Source organism: Oratosquilla oratoria, chromosome 32, assembly GCF_046742065.1.
Source record: "Oratosquilla oratoria isolate Oo_2021 chromosome 32, ASM4674206v1, whole genome shotgun sequence".
NCBI lineage: Eukaryota > Metazoa > Arthropoda > Malacostraca > Stomatopoda > Squillidae > Oratosquilla > Oratosquilla oratoria.
This window is the reverse complement of record NC_134808.1, coordinates 12184870-12203768: the sequence shown is the minus strand read 5'-3', so window position 1 is coordinate 12203768 and position 18899 is coordinate 12184870. Positions and strand designations below refer to the sequence as shown.

The 18899-nt window shown below is 39.1% G+C and overlaps 1 protein-coding gene across 6 annotated transcripts in view; it reads right to left on the bottom strand.

Moving 5' to 3' along the window:
* Positions 1-18899, bottom strand: part of ClC-c (chloride channel protein 3) — a 350410-nt gene that overhangs the window by 177027 nt on the left and 154484 nt on the right. The window lies entirely within an intron of this gene.

Here is an 18899-nt window from a genome sequence, read left to right as displayed (position 1 = left end):
TTGGTGGATTAAAAAGTGTAATGAGGCATAGACATTTGGGAATGGATGCTAAGAGGAGACTATATGAAGGAAACATAGAACATAAGAGAGGAAGAGAGGAGTTTGAATGTGTTAGAGATGAGGTGTCTAAGAAGTATGATGGGGGTTACTAGGCTGGATAGAATAGAATGAGAAATGAGGAGGTGAGGAAAACAGGGGTGGAAAGGGAGTTGGGAGATAGGGTTGATGAAAGAATATTAGGATGACACATGGAAAGAATGAATGAAGAAAGACTAGTAAAAGAGGTATGGAAGGCAGATGTGGAGGGAGTGAACATGAGGGGACAACCTAGGATGAGATGGATGGATGGGGTGAAGGGGGCTTTGGGGAAGAGGGGAATGTCTGTTGAGAAAGGACAGGAGAGGACAGAAGACAGGGGTGAATGGAGAATGGTTGTATATGGATGATGTCGTGATGCATGAGGTGAAATGGGCGGGGGGATGGAGGGTGAGGTAGTATGTGTGAGCAAAATTTGACGCAGCCCAAAGGGATTTCTCCCCGTCTTCTCCTTTTATGCATGGGAGGACGGAGAGGGGGGGGTCGCCGATTTAATGAGGCGGCCTTGCTGTGGATGTGCTGTGTCTTGCGATACTGCTTCTGACCCAGGGCAGTGGACAAGGTGCAGGGATGACCCGTCATCCAGGAGGTGCTAAGATGAGAGGGAGGGTGGAGGAATGTGGAGTGTATTCAGGGATGGAATGGGTGGGAATGATTTTATGCCTTTTCCTTTTTGGCTACCTCCCTTGTAAGGGGGAAAAAGCCTTGGTATATGTATGTATGTAGTATGGTCCCCACACAGAGTAAAGGATATAAGCAAGATAGAGAGAATACAAAGGGCAGCAACCAAATTGGTCCTCAGCCTGTCAGATAAAACATATGAGGAAAGACTAAAAATACTGGGTCTGCCAAGTTTGAAAGATAAAAGAGAAAGAGGTGATATGATTACAGCATTCAGATCACTAAAGGGGACAGATTGCATTGATAGAAGAGATCTGATTAAAATGGGAGGGTTTTAAGAGGTCATGGGAGTAAATTAAGAAAGACCACATGTCTATAGGATGTGAAGAAATAGTTTTCCATATAGATGTGTATGTGGAATAGCTTTGAAAGTGATATTCAAGTAGCCCAAGCTCAAACAATACAGGAGTTCAAATCTAAATATGATAATTGGAAATCAAGGATATATATTAAGTTGGAACAGTACATGAATTTAAGTCTAGGTACATTAGAAAATTAGAGAATAGGAGATGGGACCCAATGATCATTCCTCTTTTCCTGTATGCTGCAATTAGGTAAATACATATATACATACATATAACAAAGGCTTTTTCCCCCTACCAAGGGAGGTAGCCAAAATTAAAGGCATATATCCACTCCCATCCATTTCATCCCCACATACTCCACTCCCATTCACCATCCTTCCCACCCTCTTTTCTTGGCTCTTCCTGGATGATGGGTCATCCCTGCATCTCACCCACTGCTCAGGGTCAGAAGCAAGGTAGCAGGACACAGCACATCTACAGCAAGGCTGCTTCATTTAATCACTGACCCCCCTCTGTCCCCTCATGCAGAAAAAAAAGACAGAAATCTCTTCGGGCTGTATCAAAATATCATTCACATGCACTTCCTCCCACCAACTCCTTTCTGTGCATCACAGCATCATCCATACACATTCTCCATTCATCCCTATCTTCTGCTGTCTCCCTTCCTCAACACACATTCCCCTCTTTCCCAATGCCCCTTTTACCCCCATCCATCCATCTCATCCTTGGTCACCCCCCCCATGTTCAACACCCCACCTCTGGCTTCCACACTTCTACTAATCTTTCTCCATTCATTCTTTCCATGTGTCCAAAACCATCCCAATACTCTTTCATCAAACCTATCTCCCAATTCCTTCTCCTCCCCTGCTCTCTTCCTCACCTCGTTTCTCACTCTATCCAGCCTAGTAACCCCTAACCCATACTTCTCAGACATTTAATTTCACACACATTTAAACTATTTCTCTCTCATTCTCTTATATTCCATGTTTCTGCTCCATACAGCGCTGTTGCCACAATCACCCTTTAGAGATACAGTGGGTAAGAAAAAGTGTCTTGTACATGGACTAAAGGAAAAAGATGGTCTGGTTAGGAACTTGAGTGAAAAAGAGAAAGAAATAGCAAGTACAATCCTAAAAGAAGTACAAGATGGAGATCAAGAAATAAAAAAGGAAATATATGAAGTGTATAGAATAGGACAATACGCTAAAGAAATTGACCTCTAAAGATAAAATTAAGGTCGCAAATGGTAGCAGAAATATGAGCAAAATCAGGAAAGTTAGCAAAAAGTGAACAAAATTAAAATATATGGATACACTAAAGAAATCGACCTTTAAACATAAAATCAAGGTCACAAATGGTAGCAGATATATTAGCAAAACCAGATAAGTTAGCAAAGAGTGAAAACAATCAAAATATATGGATAAAAAGTGAAATGAATGCTGAGGAAAGAGAAAGAAGGCACTACGATTTAAAGTTGAAAAAAAAAAAAAAAGTTCTATTGGAGAGTGTTAGACTACACGTTTACCTATCTCTTCACTTACTAGAATAGCCACCCTTTCCCTCCCTCGCCCTCTCTTCACTCCTGATAACCTCCCACTTACACTCACCCTTCCCTTTCAACTTAGTTTCACTCAAAGCCAACACATCCATCTTTCTTCTCACAAACATACTACCTATCTCTTCCCTTTCACTCTCATCTGTACCACATCCATGCACATTAAAAGACCCAAACCTTAGGGTGCTGGTCCGAAAACTCCCAGACCCTCTTATGCCTTCTCTTTTTTGTTTAGGAATGTCCCATGTGGGGCTACAAGGAGAAGGATGCCTAGTCCCAATCCCCGTCCCTTTCTTCTCACCTCTTATGATCCAAGTGGGAATACTTGGTGGCAGTATTCTTTTCCCCCACCACAGAAAAAGAATACTCAGAGAAATGGTACAGGACAGCAACAAGGGGTTGGGGGACAGCATAACGGAGGGACAGTCGTACTATAAAAGTGTCATCATTTCTCTATGAACAGAGTTTTCCTCTATCATAGACAAATTGATGTGTGGCTCTGGTCCGTAGGGGCGCCCCATATAGACCCTAAAGTATCAACTGCATGCTACTTTGCTACATTAACAAGCAGCCAAAGCATTAATGTGCATTGGTCCTTAGCAGTTTTGAACCCTGGCACACTCTTCTCCTCCACAGCGACAAAGGTCCTGGCAGGTATCTTCTTCCAAAAGAGGCCAGTTTCATCTATATTCCATACATGCTCAAGCCTGTACCCCTTATCTTCAATAATTTTCTTCAGAGCATCAGGGAATACAGCTGCCAAAATGTGATCTACCAAACCTGATTCCTTGCACATTTTCAAATTGTGCAAGGAAAACCACTTCTTGAATCTGTCAAACCATCCTTTACTTGCTAAAAATTCAGACTGGGTGGTGGCAGGATGGTCTGGTTCTGCACTGGTGCCTCCACACGTGCTAGCCTTATCACTCGTTACCTGGTCATACAATGCTTTTCCCTTTGCACGAATCGCATTGTTATCAATTAGATTGCCTTTTTTGTTCAGGTCTGTTATCCACACATATAAAGCAGATCCTATCTTTGATATAGCACTGCTTCTTACATGCGACACTTGCTTAGCGGAAGGCGCAGTAGATGCCAGTGCTGCCCTAATATTCGCCTCATTTTTCTTTATTGAACGCACTGTGCTGTCATTTCTATTAAATAGCTTTCCAACAGCAGAATTGCTCATATTACCCACCCTACACTTGTCTGGCAACTTCGCCTTCTCCAAATTCATCACTTTAATCTTTTTGGAGTTGACTTGTCATGAAAGGATGCTACTCACCTAGGGGACCATAGTTCACTACACACACACATGAACTAGAGGGCACACAAACACACACAAAGTTATAGCAATCACTTCGAGCTGATTGAACTGCCACCTGGACAAACAAGAAAATGACTGAGACAGAGTGGCAGACTGGTGGGCTGACTGTGGGGGGGGGGATGAAGGAGGGAGGGTAGTGATGCAGTGATAGGCTGCTTTATTTTTTCGTGTAAATTTTGGTAAATATGTTTGTATTTATTTTACCTAGTTGTATTTACCTAGTTGTATTTTGCGGGAAGGGGAGCTATGCTCGTGATGTCCCGCCTTTGTATCTTGCAGCGTCTAGTTTGTTTTTAAACTCATGAATGGTTTTTGCGCATACTATTCCATTGTCCAGTTTGTTCCAAGTGTCCAAAACTCTATGAGGAAAACTGTTTTTCTTCAGTTCTCTTCTATAGCTATGTTTTTTTATTTTCTTTCCATGTCCTCTTGTGTTTCTTTTGTCCCAGTTAAGTAAGTTCTCACTATCGAGTACCTCTGTGCCTTTCATGATTCTGTAGATGGTCAATAGGTCACCTCTCTCTCTTCTTTGCTCCAGTGTCGGTAACTCCAGTTTAGCCAATCTCTCTTCGTATGATAGGTTTGCAAGTGCAGGTGCCATTTTTGTAGCTGCTCTTTGGATTCTTTCTATTTTCTTTATATTCTTTTTGTTGTTGCTGGAAACTTGCGAATGTGCAAACCTTGTGAAAGTGGAACTCACAAATGTTGAGGGCTTACTGTAGAGAAAATTGAAAGAATTAAGAGAGCAACTACATAGATAGCCCCAATACTTTCAAACTGTCATACGAGGAGAGATTATCAAAATTGGAATTACTGACTGTGGAACAAAGAAAAGAGTGGACTTGCTAATGATCTATAGAATCATGAAAGGTGTGGAAGTCCTTGATAGAGAAGACTTACTAAATTGGGATAAGAGAATTACAAGAGGACATGAAAATAAATTTAAAAAGGACAGTTACAGAAGACACCTTAAAAAAGTGGAAGTCCTTGACAGAGAAGACTTAATAAATTGGGATAAGAGAATTACAAGAGGACATGAACAGCCAAGGCGACATAACACATCCCTGGCAAAGTCCCACCTTTACCTCAAACCACTCACTCTCTCCACTTCTAATTCTAACACGGGGTTTACTATTTGTGTAAAAACTCAACTGCTCTTAACCCCTTCCATACGGTGCCGCACACGTAGGCGGCATGAGGAGCAAGTGGATACGCGAGGCTGCCATATCGGCGTCTTGATTATATTTATTGTAGTTGCCCCTGCGTAATGACATACTCTCTAAACTGTCTTCATAACAGTTTCTATGGTTATCAAAATTCACAGGTGAAAGAGAGAATGATCGATATAAGCGGTGACTATATTTTATGATGCGAGTATTATTACGACACATCGTACATCTGACAGCTAATGCTGCCCGCGAGATTTTGAACCGTACTGAAGAGGTTAACAGCTTTTCTCCTATCTCATATATCTGCAGAACCTCCCATAGTACCTTCCTGTCTACCCTGTCAATCTTTTCAAATCCAACAAAGCCCAAAAAGCATCCTTACCCTTTTCTACAGCTTTCTCACATATCTATCTTACCAAAAATCTGATCCACGCAACTCCTACCTGTCTTAAACCCACACTATTCCTCACCAATCGCTCCCTCAGTTTCTCTCCTAGTCCTCTCAATAAAAACACTTCTATAAGCCTTCTCAACTACTCTCAACAAACTGATCCCTCTGGTACTACACTACCCCTTTTCTCTTGTAAAGCAGAACTATACAGACACTCTTCCAGTCCTCCGGCACTCTACCCTCTTAACATTAAACAACTTCACCAGCCAGTCCACCATTACTGTACCTCCCTTTTTTAGACATTCTGCATGACACCCATCTAACCAAGGTGCCTTACTTGCTATCATCATTTTAATAACTGCTTTTACCTCATCTTTCCTTATTTCTTCATTTATCACTGTCATTTTCTTAGCACTTGCCACTGCAACTACCTTTCCTTCCCTATCCTCCTTCATATTTAGCAACTCCCTAAAATACTTTGCCCATTTTCCTCTTTGTGCCATCTCTTCCATGATCGTCTTTCCATCTGCACCTTTTACCTTTTCTTCTCTACATGATTCACCTCCCCCTCTCTTGATTTCCTTCTAAAACATCTTTTTACTACTTTCAAAATTTTCTGTCATACTCTTACACTATTTCACATCTACTCTCCTCTGTGCCTCCTTTATCTTATGCTTTACTTCTCTTTTCTTTGTATCTCTCATGATTCTCTCATCCTATTTTGTAACCAATCTGTGAATGCTCGTATCTGTTCTACAACCTTCTTTGCTTCATCATCCCACCACTCACCCTTGAAAATGTTTATCACTTCCTTAGCTTGGGAGTCACCTTTTCAAGAATGTTAACATTACTGATGAAATTCAACAGACTGAAGTGTGCTGTGGCAGTCTTTAAGAATCATGACTTAAGAACAGACACAAAAATGGCTGTCTACTGGGTAGTAGTCATTCCCACACTCTTGTACACCTCTGAGACTTGAACAATTTACTGCCACCATTTGAAGGCATTGGAGAAATACCACCAGTGTTGCCTCCAAAAGATAATAGACATCAGCTGGATGGATAAAAGAACAAATGTCAGCACCATGAAGGAGGCCAAAACAAATATTGAAGCTAACATTATCAAGAACCAACTCTGCTAAAGCAGCCATGTTGTCCTAATGGAAGATTGCCATCTACCAAAGAAGATTTTTTATTCGCAACTAAGGGAGGGGAAGCAGAAAAGAGAGGGGCAAAAGAAAAGGTATATGGACACCCTCAAAGCCAATATGAAGAAAATGCAAAATCAATCATGAAAAATGGGAAGCTCATGCTTTAGAGAGACAACACTAGAAATAAGCTGTCAGAATTGGTAAAAGCCTTCAAAAACACCAGGTATGAAGAACAGGAGAATAAATGAAGAGCAAGGAAGGCAAGCCAACAGCAGCCTAGGCCACCTCTTCCCCCTGGAACTTCCTATCCCACATGCAACAGAAACTTAAAGGCAAAAATAGGACTCATAAGTCATCTCAGAGTCCACCAGTGAATTTTACCCCTTTTAGTTTCTCATATACTTTTAAGAATGAAATTCATCCTTGAGCTCAAAGGATTGCCATAACTGCCTCATAAATTCATATATATATATATATATATATATATATATATATATATATATATATATATATAAAATTAAATATACAAGGGTCGTTCCTATAGTAATGCCTCCTATTTTTTATTCCGCTCGAAGGGATCCGAGGGCATTGCAAATTGCATTGTTATGATGACTGAACTTATGCACTCATGACATGAAAGTTTCATCTCTCTGTTGCAGATATTGATGGTGTGACACTCTAAGAAAGATCCCTGTCATGGATGTCAGAAGCAGAGATGCATCACTGACAGTTAGGAGATGGGTTCATTGATTTCAGAGAGGCAACAGAGATGTGAGTGACAAAGTGCACTCCAGAAAACAAAGTGCGCCTCGATCAACTCATCCACGCTGATCGGCAGATAGCGGTGAATGAAATATGTGTAGAGTTGTATGTGGATGTCAGTGCACTGGAAACGATGTTGTCATCCCTAGGATATAGCAAAGTGGGTGCTAGGTGGGTTCCACAAATGCTCACACAGGACCAAAAGGACCACCGATGAGATGTCTGTCAGGACTTATTGGATCAGTACAAAGCCAAAGGTGATGGATTCTTGGACTGCATCATCACTGGTGACAAGAAGTGGTGTCACCACTACGAGCTGGAGTCCAAATGGCAGTCGATGGAATGGCACCACTCACACTCCCCAGCAAAGAAGTTCAAGACATAGACATCTGCAGGCAAAGTGATGTGCACTGTCTTCTGGGAGAGGAAGGGCGTCATCATCCTGGATATTTTGGAACCAGGGGCGACTGTCAACTCTGACCGTTACATTGAAATGTTGACATAGCTGAAGGCCTTGGATTGCCTGTGTAAGGCCAGAGAAAAGGGAAACATTCCATTTGCAACACCACAATGTCGGGCCACACACAAGTTTGAAGACCACGCAATGTGAGACAAAGTTCGGCTGGATGGTGATGTCTCACCCACAGTATAGTCCTGACCTGGCACCGTCAGACTTCCACTTGTTCGGACCTCTGAAGGACGCATTACATGGGCAGCGTTTCCCCAACAACGCCGTAATTGCAGCTGTGAAAAAATGGACCACCTCAGCAGGTGCTGACTTTTACGACCGAGGCATCAAGGCTCTTGTTCATCACTGGCAAAAGTGCATTGAGAATGGTAGTGACTACATAGAAAAATAAATTCTGGAGCACAAAAGGTTGCTCGTTTCAATGGTGCCTCTCCCGTATTCGTAGCTCTTCAACTTTTTGAGTTAAAAAATAGGAGGCATTACTTTTGGAACAACCCTCGTACATACATATACCAAAGGCTTTTTCCTCCTTTACAAGGGGGGTAGCCAAAAAACATTGGCATAAATTCCACACCTTCCCATTCCATCCCCATATACGCCACTCCCATTCACCCCCTCCCTCTTATCTTGGCTCCTCCTGGATGATGGGTTATCCCTGCATCTCACCCACTGCCCTGGGTCAGAAGCAGTGTCACAAAACAGCATATCCACAGCAAGGCCACTTCATTTAATTGGCAAACCCCCATCTGTCTACTCATGCAGAAAAAGAGAAGATGAGGAAAATCAGCTCGGGCTGTGTCAAATTATTTTTCACACTCCTTCATCCCCCATCCCTGTCCTCCTCCCCACCTCCTTGTTTCTCTATCCAGCCTAGTAACACCTATCATACTTCTCAGGCACCTCATCACAACAGAAAATGTGATATTTTATTAAAGTGGGACAACAGAAAAACAAGAGGACATGAAAAGAAACTCAAAAAGGATAATTATAGAAGAGATCTGAAAAAGAATATATTCCCACACAGAGTGGTGGATACCTGGAATAAATTAGATAAGGCAACAGTGTGTGCAAACATTGTCAACTCCAGCACTTTCCATTCCCGTCTCTCCATAATTACTGGTTTAATTCTGTTTACTGTTCCCATATATTGTTTTGTATTTCTTCACTTTCCTTCACAAAATCTGTAGCAAGTTGGTAATGTTTCTGAACGGGGTGAATTAAACTGGGAATGTTCTTTGTTTCTTCTTCACTAATTCTTTACAATGTTATTGTCTTAGCACCAGAGGATTCCCACCTGGGATCCCCAATCCACTCACTAAGCCACTTCTGTTCCGACGTCATTACTTAATTCATCCAATAATCTTGATTGTTACAAATATGTGCCTCCCCCAAGGGTGCGACTTTTCTCCCGTGTACCAATAATTTTTTTCTCCACCCTTCTCCAATCAGAAAGACTGTTACAACATCTAAAGCAATACTGCTTACACAAGCAATCTCAACATTGAAGCAGAATGGCTTAATTAACATATTGTCACATCAGTATTAAAATCTGTACCCTAGCAGCTCTTTATAAACTTTAAGATGGTGAGTGAGATTATGTAACTCCTTTGCTGCTTGTGTTTACCAAATATCTAACTTGTAAAAATTAAATTCTTGCCACCTAGCCCTCTATCTACCTACTTGTCTACCTTTACCAACTTCTTACAGGGCTCGGCAGCTACCCGTGGTCGTCCTGACCAATTATTTTCTACCATCTACTACCCTCTTACAGGGCTCGCTGAAGTATACACTTGGAAAATATCATATACAAGAAGCTAAATATTTAAACTATTTCTGCATAGACTGGCAAAATAGATGGTATCATCAAAACATATCCCACATATAACAAAGAAATAAGTAACCCTTCCAAAATGCATAAATGTCAGTAGCACCAAAAAGAAAACAATTCAAGCAGGTATATATGGAATAGCAATGTCAGAAACAATAAAGACAAAAACAAAATAATTGTCAAAATAGATTTGCAAAACACTACTTTGATTAAGAACAGCAACATTAGATTTTAATGGAGAATGTTTTCATCTTTTCAAAGATGTTGAAATAGGCAATATGTTATGAAAGTTATACACAGCATTGTAGAGTGTCTCTGCTTAATTTCACATTGTTTCACACACACTTATTTCACTTTTTGTCTAGGACACACTGAATAAGAATTTTCAATGCTTCACAAAATAAAATGGTTCAGTACTTATTGGCATTGTTCTTATGTATTGGCAAGGGTCAAAGTCTTCATGAATGACCAGGCTCCAGGTCTTCATGTCTGACCAAAGCTCCAGGTAGTATCTCTCCTTGACACCAAGTAGTTCAGTTTACCATCACAATCAAGTGCCATACATTTCAACAATATGAATACTATCTGTAAAAAGTATGAAGATTAACCACTTCCATACGGTGACGCCTATGTAGGGTGGCATGAGGAGCAAATGGGTACTCGATGATGCCGACGTCGCCATCTTGATTATATTTATTGTAGTCATACCTACGTAATTTCCATTCTCTCTAAACTGGCTTCATCAATTTTCTATGGTTATCAAAATACACGGGTGAAAGAGAACGAACGATTGAGCACTGACTTTATTTTTTATAATGCGATTATGACGCAACATCGCATGTCGGGCAGCTAATGCTGCCAGACGTGCGATGTGCCCCGGAGTGAAGAGGTTAACCACTTCAGTATGGAACTTAAATCTCGCGGGCAGCAGCCAATGCCAGCGTAAGTGTCGTAATAATACTCGCATCATAAAATATAGTCACCGCTTATATCGATCGTTCTCTCTTTCACCCGTGAATTTTGAAAACCACAGAGAATGGGATTCAGGGCACATTTGAGAGAATGTAAAAACACAGGGGCGACTACAATAAATATAATCAAGACGCCGATATGGCAGCGTCGCGAATCCACTTGCTCCTCATGACGCCTACGTGTGCGGCACCGTATGGAAGGGGTTAATATTCAATTCCCATATGATATTATCAACATATTCCCTATAATCTTCTGGGTTTAGTGTTTCTTTAAGACTAATACATTGAGTGTCACAAGTATCCCCATCAAATTGTATCCTAACCTTCTTCATATCATCTAGGTGATTAACTGATACTTCCTTAGTTTCTAAGTGTTAGATCTTGTATTTATTTCCACCTGCAAAATCAATTACCCTATATGGACTTCAGTACCTAAGTGAAACTGTATTATAGGGTGAATGTAGTTTGACCATGGCTAAATCTCCTATTTTTGATTCTATTTTATGTGCTATTTTGTGTTGTTGCTTTTTCATCTCTTGTGTAAACTCTTGCATATGTTCTCTAACTCTTTGGTGTATAGTTTGAAATGTATGCATCCTATTTGAGATATAATCATCTATATTATACACAGGTTTCTACTCTGCAATCAAAATTTCATATGGAAGAATTTTGTCCTCCCAAAAACAATGAAATGAGGTGTTTCACTTGTTGCTATGTTAATTTGGTTGTTCAGAGTACATTTAACACAAGGAATCCAAGTATCCCAAGTTATACTATGAGGACTTATCATACCTCTAAGACATGTAATAACTTTCTTATTTACCTCTCTACAACTCCATTACTCTGAGGATGATTCACTAAAATTTTGATCTTCTGGATCTTAAATAATCTAAATAATTCTTCTAAGATTTTGTTATTAAATTCAGTTCCTTTATCTGAAACCAAGATCTTAGCTGTAGCAAAATTACAGATTATCTGATCATAAATTACTGAAGCAATGGGACCTTTCGCAGTCAGGCTTGTAGATTCCTATTAGCGCTAGAATTTTCAATTGTCTCAGATTTCACAAGGCAAAGGGGTGACTTGGCTAATTTGGAAACCGATATTTAAAAAAAGATACGCCATAAATTGCTGCATAAATGTATCTAAAATTAATAACATGACTCTTAATGTTATAATTTTTACTTACTGGTGTGTGATAAGGCTTTGTTAATTTAAGTATAAGGTAAAACTAAAAATAGGTAATTATTTTTACTGAAGTAACTATGAGCAGTAAAAATAAGAGGATGTTTTCGGTTTGTGCATTTTATCTGAGTGTTGAAAAATAATGGATATCACTGTCACATCCTGTATATGAAGATAATCAATGAGATAAAAAATAACAACAGTGGTGGCGGATGTACGAAGTTAATGACATTTTTGTAAAGAATAGCCTCTTAGATCTGCTGGGAGCTATTTTCAAATAAATATGACTAATTTTACATGTGCCGTGGCAAACTGCACGTCAGATTCAAGAAAAAATCAGAGAAAGACAAAGGTTATCGTACCGAAAAAATTAAGTCTTCGATGCAAAATTATATTTTCGAAACATTACATGGATTTGCCTATTGCTTGGTGTATTAAAATGATAGTATATATCAGTATACGTCCATTGAAGTTGGTAGAAAATGACAAATTGCTTGGCTTGATACAATTATAGGCTGTTTTACGAATATCATAGACTGTGATTATAAATAGAGGCTCAAACAATGCTATATGCCGTTTGCAATCATGAAATTAATTGACTTAAATTTCAGACATAATAATGCACAACGATACACCTCTGTAAGCTTATAAAACTTGCCCAAAAAAGTATTTATTTTCCGGCAAGAATTACAAAATCTGGCAGTGTCTGGTATCAATTTGCTCACTGCGAAAGGTCCCATTGTTTCAGCTTTCTTATTTGGAATGGGTTGTAAAATACAAAATCTTGAAAAATAATGGCAACAAATACATATTTATATCCATTATCAGACATAGGTAACTCCAAAGTATCTATGTGAACTCTTTCCCAAGGTTTCTGTAGAATGGGATATGATAACATAGGAGCAAGTTTTGGTGTATTTCCTTTCACGTTAGCACATTTCAAACAACTTTCTATATAATCATATATATCCTTCTTCATACCTGGCTAAAAGTATTTAAGTTGTGCTTGTCTATAAGTTTTATCCTTTCCTGGATGTGAACTACAATCACTATCATGGAGTAACTTCAATATCTCTTTTACAAGAGTTTATGGTATTACCAATTGATTCACTGGGCCTCTAGAAATATCTTTCCCACTTACAACTGTTTTTCTATACAAAAGTCCATTAGTCAAATCAAATTCCTCTATCTTATACCCTTTTGGTAGTTTTGGAGGATTTCCTCTTGGGTTCATCAAATACTGGGCTAATGAGTTGCATGTCTTATCATCCCTCTGTTCTCTTATTAGCATTTCCTCATCTAAGGTTACTAGCTCATCTATACTACAAACAAAATTGATAAATCCTGTCATTGGTTGGCTAATGTTTCTAGAAAGTCCATCTGCTGCAACATTCTTTCTACCCAGAATATATTCAAACCTACCTCTTAACAATGAAGTACTGCAAACTATCTTGCTAGTCTGCTCCTAAGATTCTTATGCTTAAATATTTTCTGAATAGCTATATGATCAGTCCATACTCTGATTGGGTATCCCAGTATCATATCTCTGCTAAATTTTCTCTTTCTGTTATAGTTCCTCTCTGTACTATTACAAAGTTGAGATGTGTAAGCTATTGGTTTCAAAGTTCCATTTCTCTCTTGCATCAGTATGCCTCCTAATCCTATGCATCAGTATGCCTCCTAATCAGATGAATCAGTACAAAGAATGAACTCTTTATCATAGTCTGGAAATATTAAAATTGGAGAACTCTTAAGTTTATCTTTCAACATGTCAAAAGCTTGCCATTGTGCAGGTCCCAACATGAACTTTGAGTCTTTCCTCAACAAAGAACTTAATGGATAAGCTATGTCCGTATATCCTCGGAGAAATTTCCTATAATATCCTGTCAATCCCTAGAAACTTCTGACTTTTTCTACATGGTCTGGAACTGGAAAATTCTTTACTGCTTCAACCTTTGAATTTACTGTACTAAATCCATGCATGTCTATCTTTTGTCCCAAATAAATAACACCGTCCTGCAAAAACTTACATTTTTCAAGTTTCACTTTCAATCCTGCTTCAACTAGTCTTGAGAATATCAAATCTAAGTGCTTGGCTGCTGTTTGGGAAACTATTAAAATATCTAGAAATACAATAGCAGTGTTTCCTAACAACCCATCTAAACTGTATTCATTAATGGCATTCGTTTGAACTCATAGTGTCCCATTGGAGTAGAAAATGCTGTGAATTCTCATGAATCTTCATGCAACTCTATTTGCCAAAAAGTAGATTTGATATCTATAGTGCTAAAACACCTATTCTTAGTTCCCCTATGACTAGTAATGGTAATCAGTCCCATATGGTATGCTTATTCAATTCCCTATAATCAATAACTGGGCACATGGTACTATCTGATTTTGGCACCAGAATCAGAGGAAAGTTCCACTCATTTTTACTATGTTCAATAATATCCTGCAATAACATTTCAGTGATCGGTTTATCTACAATGGCTAGTTTAGAATGTGGTACTCTGTAGGCAGGTATATAAATAGGTTGAGTCTCTGTTTTAATCCAATTTGAGGTTTTAAAACAGTTGTTTTGCCTAAGGAGTCCCCCGGCAAAGCAATTGATTTATTGTGCTTCAAAAGCAAAGCAACTAAGCTTTCATCCAACTCAGGGCAACTAGTAGGTTCTAGATGATTCCTGTATTTCTTTCCCAACTCTGTTTCTTCCTGAACTGAACAGATTGATGAAATTGGTAATTTCACCTCCTCAGTACTCTCATTTAAAATCTTAATGGGTTAAAAACATCCTATCTGTGTACCTTTTCTTAAGACTATGTCTTTATTCAAATTACTAATCACTAATATTTCTACCATGTTCTTATTTGATTTATAAATACCTGAGTCCAATTTCAAACTTTTTAATATATTTGATTCTAGGATGGTTAAAATTTCTGAGTCTACAGAACATAACATTAAGAACATAAGATTCCAGTGATTGACTTAAGTCAATCACTGGAACAACATTTGGACAAAACAAAGAAACTAATATAACAATATACAAACAATGCATATGCTCAGTGATGAATTATGCGAGTCCTGCATGGGCTCCTAATCTCAGTGAGACACACCACAACACCCTTCAAATCATACAAAACAAAGCCCTAAAAACAATTACAGACTGCACAAATACAACACCTACAGACCATTTACACCATGAAACAAAAGTCCTCAAAGTCAAGGACCACCTCGACATGAGAGGCACACAAACACTTGCTGCAGCCACCACAAACACATCACACCCGCTACACTACATAGCAGAACACCCACACACACCAAGAAACATTAAAACTACACCCAAAGACCTTTATTATGCACAGATACTCTCTTCTCTTCCTCCACAACCACCAAATACCAGCCTCCGGAAACATATTCATAATCATATCACTCACCGCTCCATTAACACACTGAAAGACAACACACTGCTGCATGCCAGACCCCCTGATATCCACCCTTCTGAATCCTCTCTCCCACGAAAGGACAGAGTCCACTTGGCCAGACTGCGATGCGGTCACCACCCAGCACTTCTAAGCTACCAGAAGAGGCTGGACGACCGTGTTGTGAACAGCTGCCCAGGATGTAACACTTCACCCCATACCATACAACACATAATGGAAGACTGCATTATACACAATCATGCATGCAAACAACACAACATACACTCTATAAAGGATTTGTGGGAAAACCCAGTTTCGGCTGTGGCCTTCCTTGGGGAGACGGGACTGCTCGGACAGTCTAGGGAACGACAACAACAACAACATAAGAATGAAGGAGACTGCAAGAGACCATAAGGCTTCACCAGGCACCTTCATATCCATCACCATCTGTCACCCCCATCCATAAAGTTGTCTAATAATTTCTTAAGACAATTTATAGTTTCAGTGCTCACTACATGGTTACTAAGTTTATTCCATTCATTGACCACCCTATTTGTAAACCAATTTTTGCCTATTTCCTTCTTAACCACTTCACTACGGGACTTAAATCTCGCGGGCAGCAGCCAATGCCAGCCGTACGACGTGTCGTAATAATACTCGCATCATAAAATATAGTCACCGCTTATATCGATCGTTCTCTCTTTCACCCGCGAATTTTGAAAACCACAGAGAATGGGATTCAGGGCACATTTGGGAGAATGTAAAAACACAGGGGCGACTACAATAAATATAATCAAGACGCCGATATGGCAGCGTCGCAAATCCACTTGCTCCTCATGACGTCTACGTGTGCGGCACTGTATGGAAGGGGTTAAATCTAAATTTGTCCAGTTTAAACCCATTACTATGAATCCTGCCCTGTTGTTTTAATATGATGACCTTGTTTGCATCACCCTTGTTAAAACCTTTGATCCACTTGAACACCTCAATTAGATTACCTCGCACTCTGCGTCTTTCCACAATGTGTTAGTTAAGGTGCCTAAGCCTTTCTTCATAAGGCAAATTTGAGTCAATGTATCATTTTGGTCATTCTTCTCTGTACTGATTCTAGTGAACTGATGTCCATTCTATAGGACAGAGACCAAAACTGTATCGCATAGTCAAGGATGGGTCTATCTCTAGATTCTCATAATCACCTCTGCACTTTTATTCATTACCGTCCTAGCAATGAAACCTAGTGCTCTGTTAGCTTTATTCCTGGCACTAATACACTGTTTCCTGGTTTTAAGGTCTGGACTCACTAGAATTCCCAAGTCTCTCTCGCACTCAGTTTTCTCTAAAAGCACGTTATCTAAGCTGTATCTATTTTCGGGGTTGTGTAGCCCTACGTTTAACACAATACACTTAGAGTGACTCCTTTCAACTGCATTTCTATCATGTTAATTGCTCTGGTGAGTAAATATCAACTTTATTACACCACTATCCACAATTTGCAAGGCTTCATTTGTAATTAATTAGTAATTTCTGAGATTTCTTGAACATCTGAGTTGGGTTCACTATATGTGACTTTACTTTACTTACTCAGCCTCGTTATCTAAAATATAATTGTTATCTTTCTTATCTATTTCTAGGGATTCTTTGATTTCTGTCACTGGCTTTAAGTCTGGTTTTTTTTTTTAAATGGAATTAACTGCGATTTCACTAAGATCCCTAACTCAGCAGGGCACATCCTATCAGTAAATCTCCTGGGAAAACAGATTGTTCTACAATTATCACATGAATGTGCAAATGCTCATTTTTATATAAGATGACTTCTAATTCAACCTTACCTAAAGTATTTCACTAATTTCCATTTACTCCTTGCAATGAGTAATGGATTGGTTCCATTTTCACTCCTGGTTTAAATTGGTTTAAAACTCTACTAGTTATAACATTAACTACAGATCTTCCAGCAATGAGAGGACATACAGAAGTCCTTCGAATTGTTATAGTCAGTTTATAACTATCTTTGTTTAAGTTTTCTTTCACCCTTCTATCACTCTTATCCTTAACACAATACTGTCTATGTGTATTTCTATGGGGAGTTCTGTATTGTTTTATTCTGTGTCTGAGGGTTTTCCTCTTGTTTCGGGGTGCATATGAAAATTTCTACATTCATGTTTTCTATGGCTTTTATGATACATGCAGAAAGGTGGATTTCTACAATGATATTCATCATGACCCTCATATTTGCAATTTCTACAAATAGTTCCATAATAACAATCTTGTGCTTTATGCCCTCAAGTATTACAATTGTAATATTCTATTCTAACATCCCTTGAAGTTTTTCTATGTTCAGATCCTCTATTTCTATAATCACTTCTAGTGTTCCTAGTTTCTTTTGATTGTCCCACTGTCATCACATATGGACTAATTGCTTTAGATTTACTATACCTTTGAAGAAGATAATCTACCTCCCCTAAATTCATATTAAATACCTAAAGATCTTTATACAGCTTTTCTGCAGTTATTCTATCAAAATTATATGTAGTCATACCTCTAAATTTCAAAAGTAGATTTAATTGACTGCCTCCACATTTTCTCTCTCACATACATCAACCTTGTCAACCCTCGTCAGTCCTTGTTCATTGCTGCTTGTAGTGAATCGTCCCCTCACTCCTCATAGCTTGCTGTACCTTGTTCACTTGTAGTAGTTGCTCGTAGTGTTGTAGACCCCTCATTCCTCGTCTTGTCATCCTTTGGAGTTAGCATGGTTGTGGTTGTGGTTGCAGTTGTGGTTATGATTGTGTTCAATGTAGAATGGTGTACCTGTACGCTTGTAGTCATAGTCTTGTAGTTTCTTTGGAGCGTGTTTTATTCACTCGGTTCATCCCACCACTGCCACCACTGTCAACCCCATCACTTTCAGTTCCCATCTCTCTATAATTATTGGTTTAATTCTGTTTACTGTTCCCATATATTGTTTTGTATTTCTTCACTTTCCTTCACAAAATCTTCTGTAGCAAGTTGATAATGTTTCTGAACGGGGTGAATTAAACTGGGAAAGAATTTTCTTCGTTTCTTCTTCACTAATTCTCTACAATGTTATTGTCTTAGGTACACCAGAGGATTCCCGCCTGGGATCCCTAATCCACTCACTAAGCAAATCTGTTCCGACGTCACTACTTAATTCATCCTATAATCTTGATTGTTACAAATATGTGCCTCCTCCAAGGGCGTGATTTTTCTGTCGTGTACCAATTATTTTTTTTTTTCCTCCTCCACCTTTCTCCAATCAGAAAGACTGTTACAATGTGCAATACTGCTTACACAAGCAATCTCAACATCGAAGCAGAATGGCTTAGTTAACATATTGTCACATCAGCATTATAATCTGTACCCTAGCAGTTGTTTACAAACTTTAAGACGGTGAGCAAGATTATGTAACTCCTTCGCTGCTTGTGTTTACCAAATATCTAACTCGTAAAAATTAAATTCTTGCCACCTACCCCCTATCTACCTACTTGTCTACTTTTATCTACCAGCCTGTTACAAACACTATTCAAGAATTTATGAATAAACTTGATGCTGAAAGATACAAAGACAGGTCAC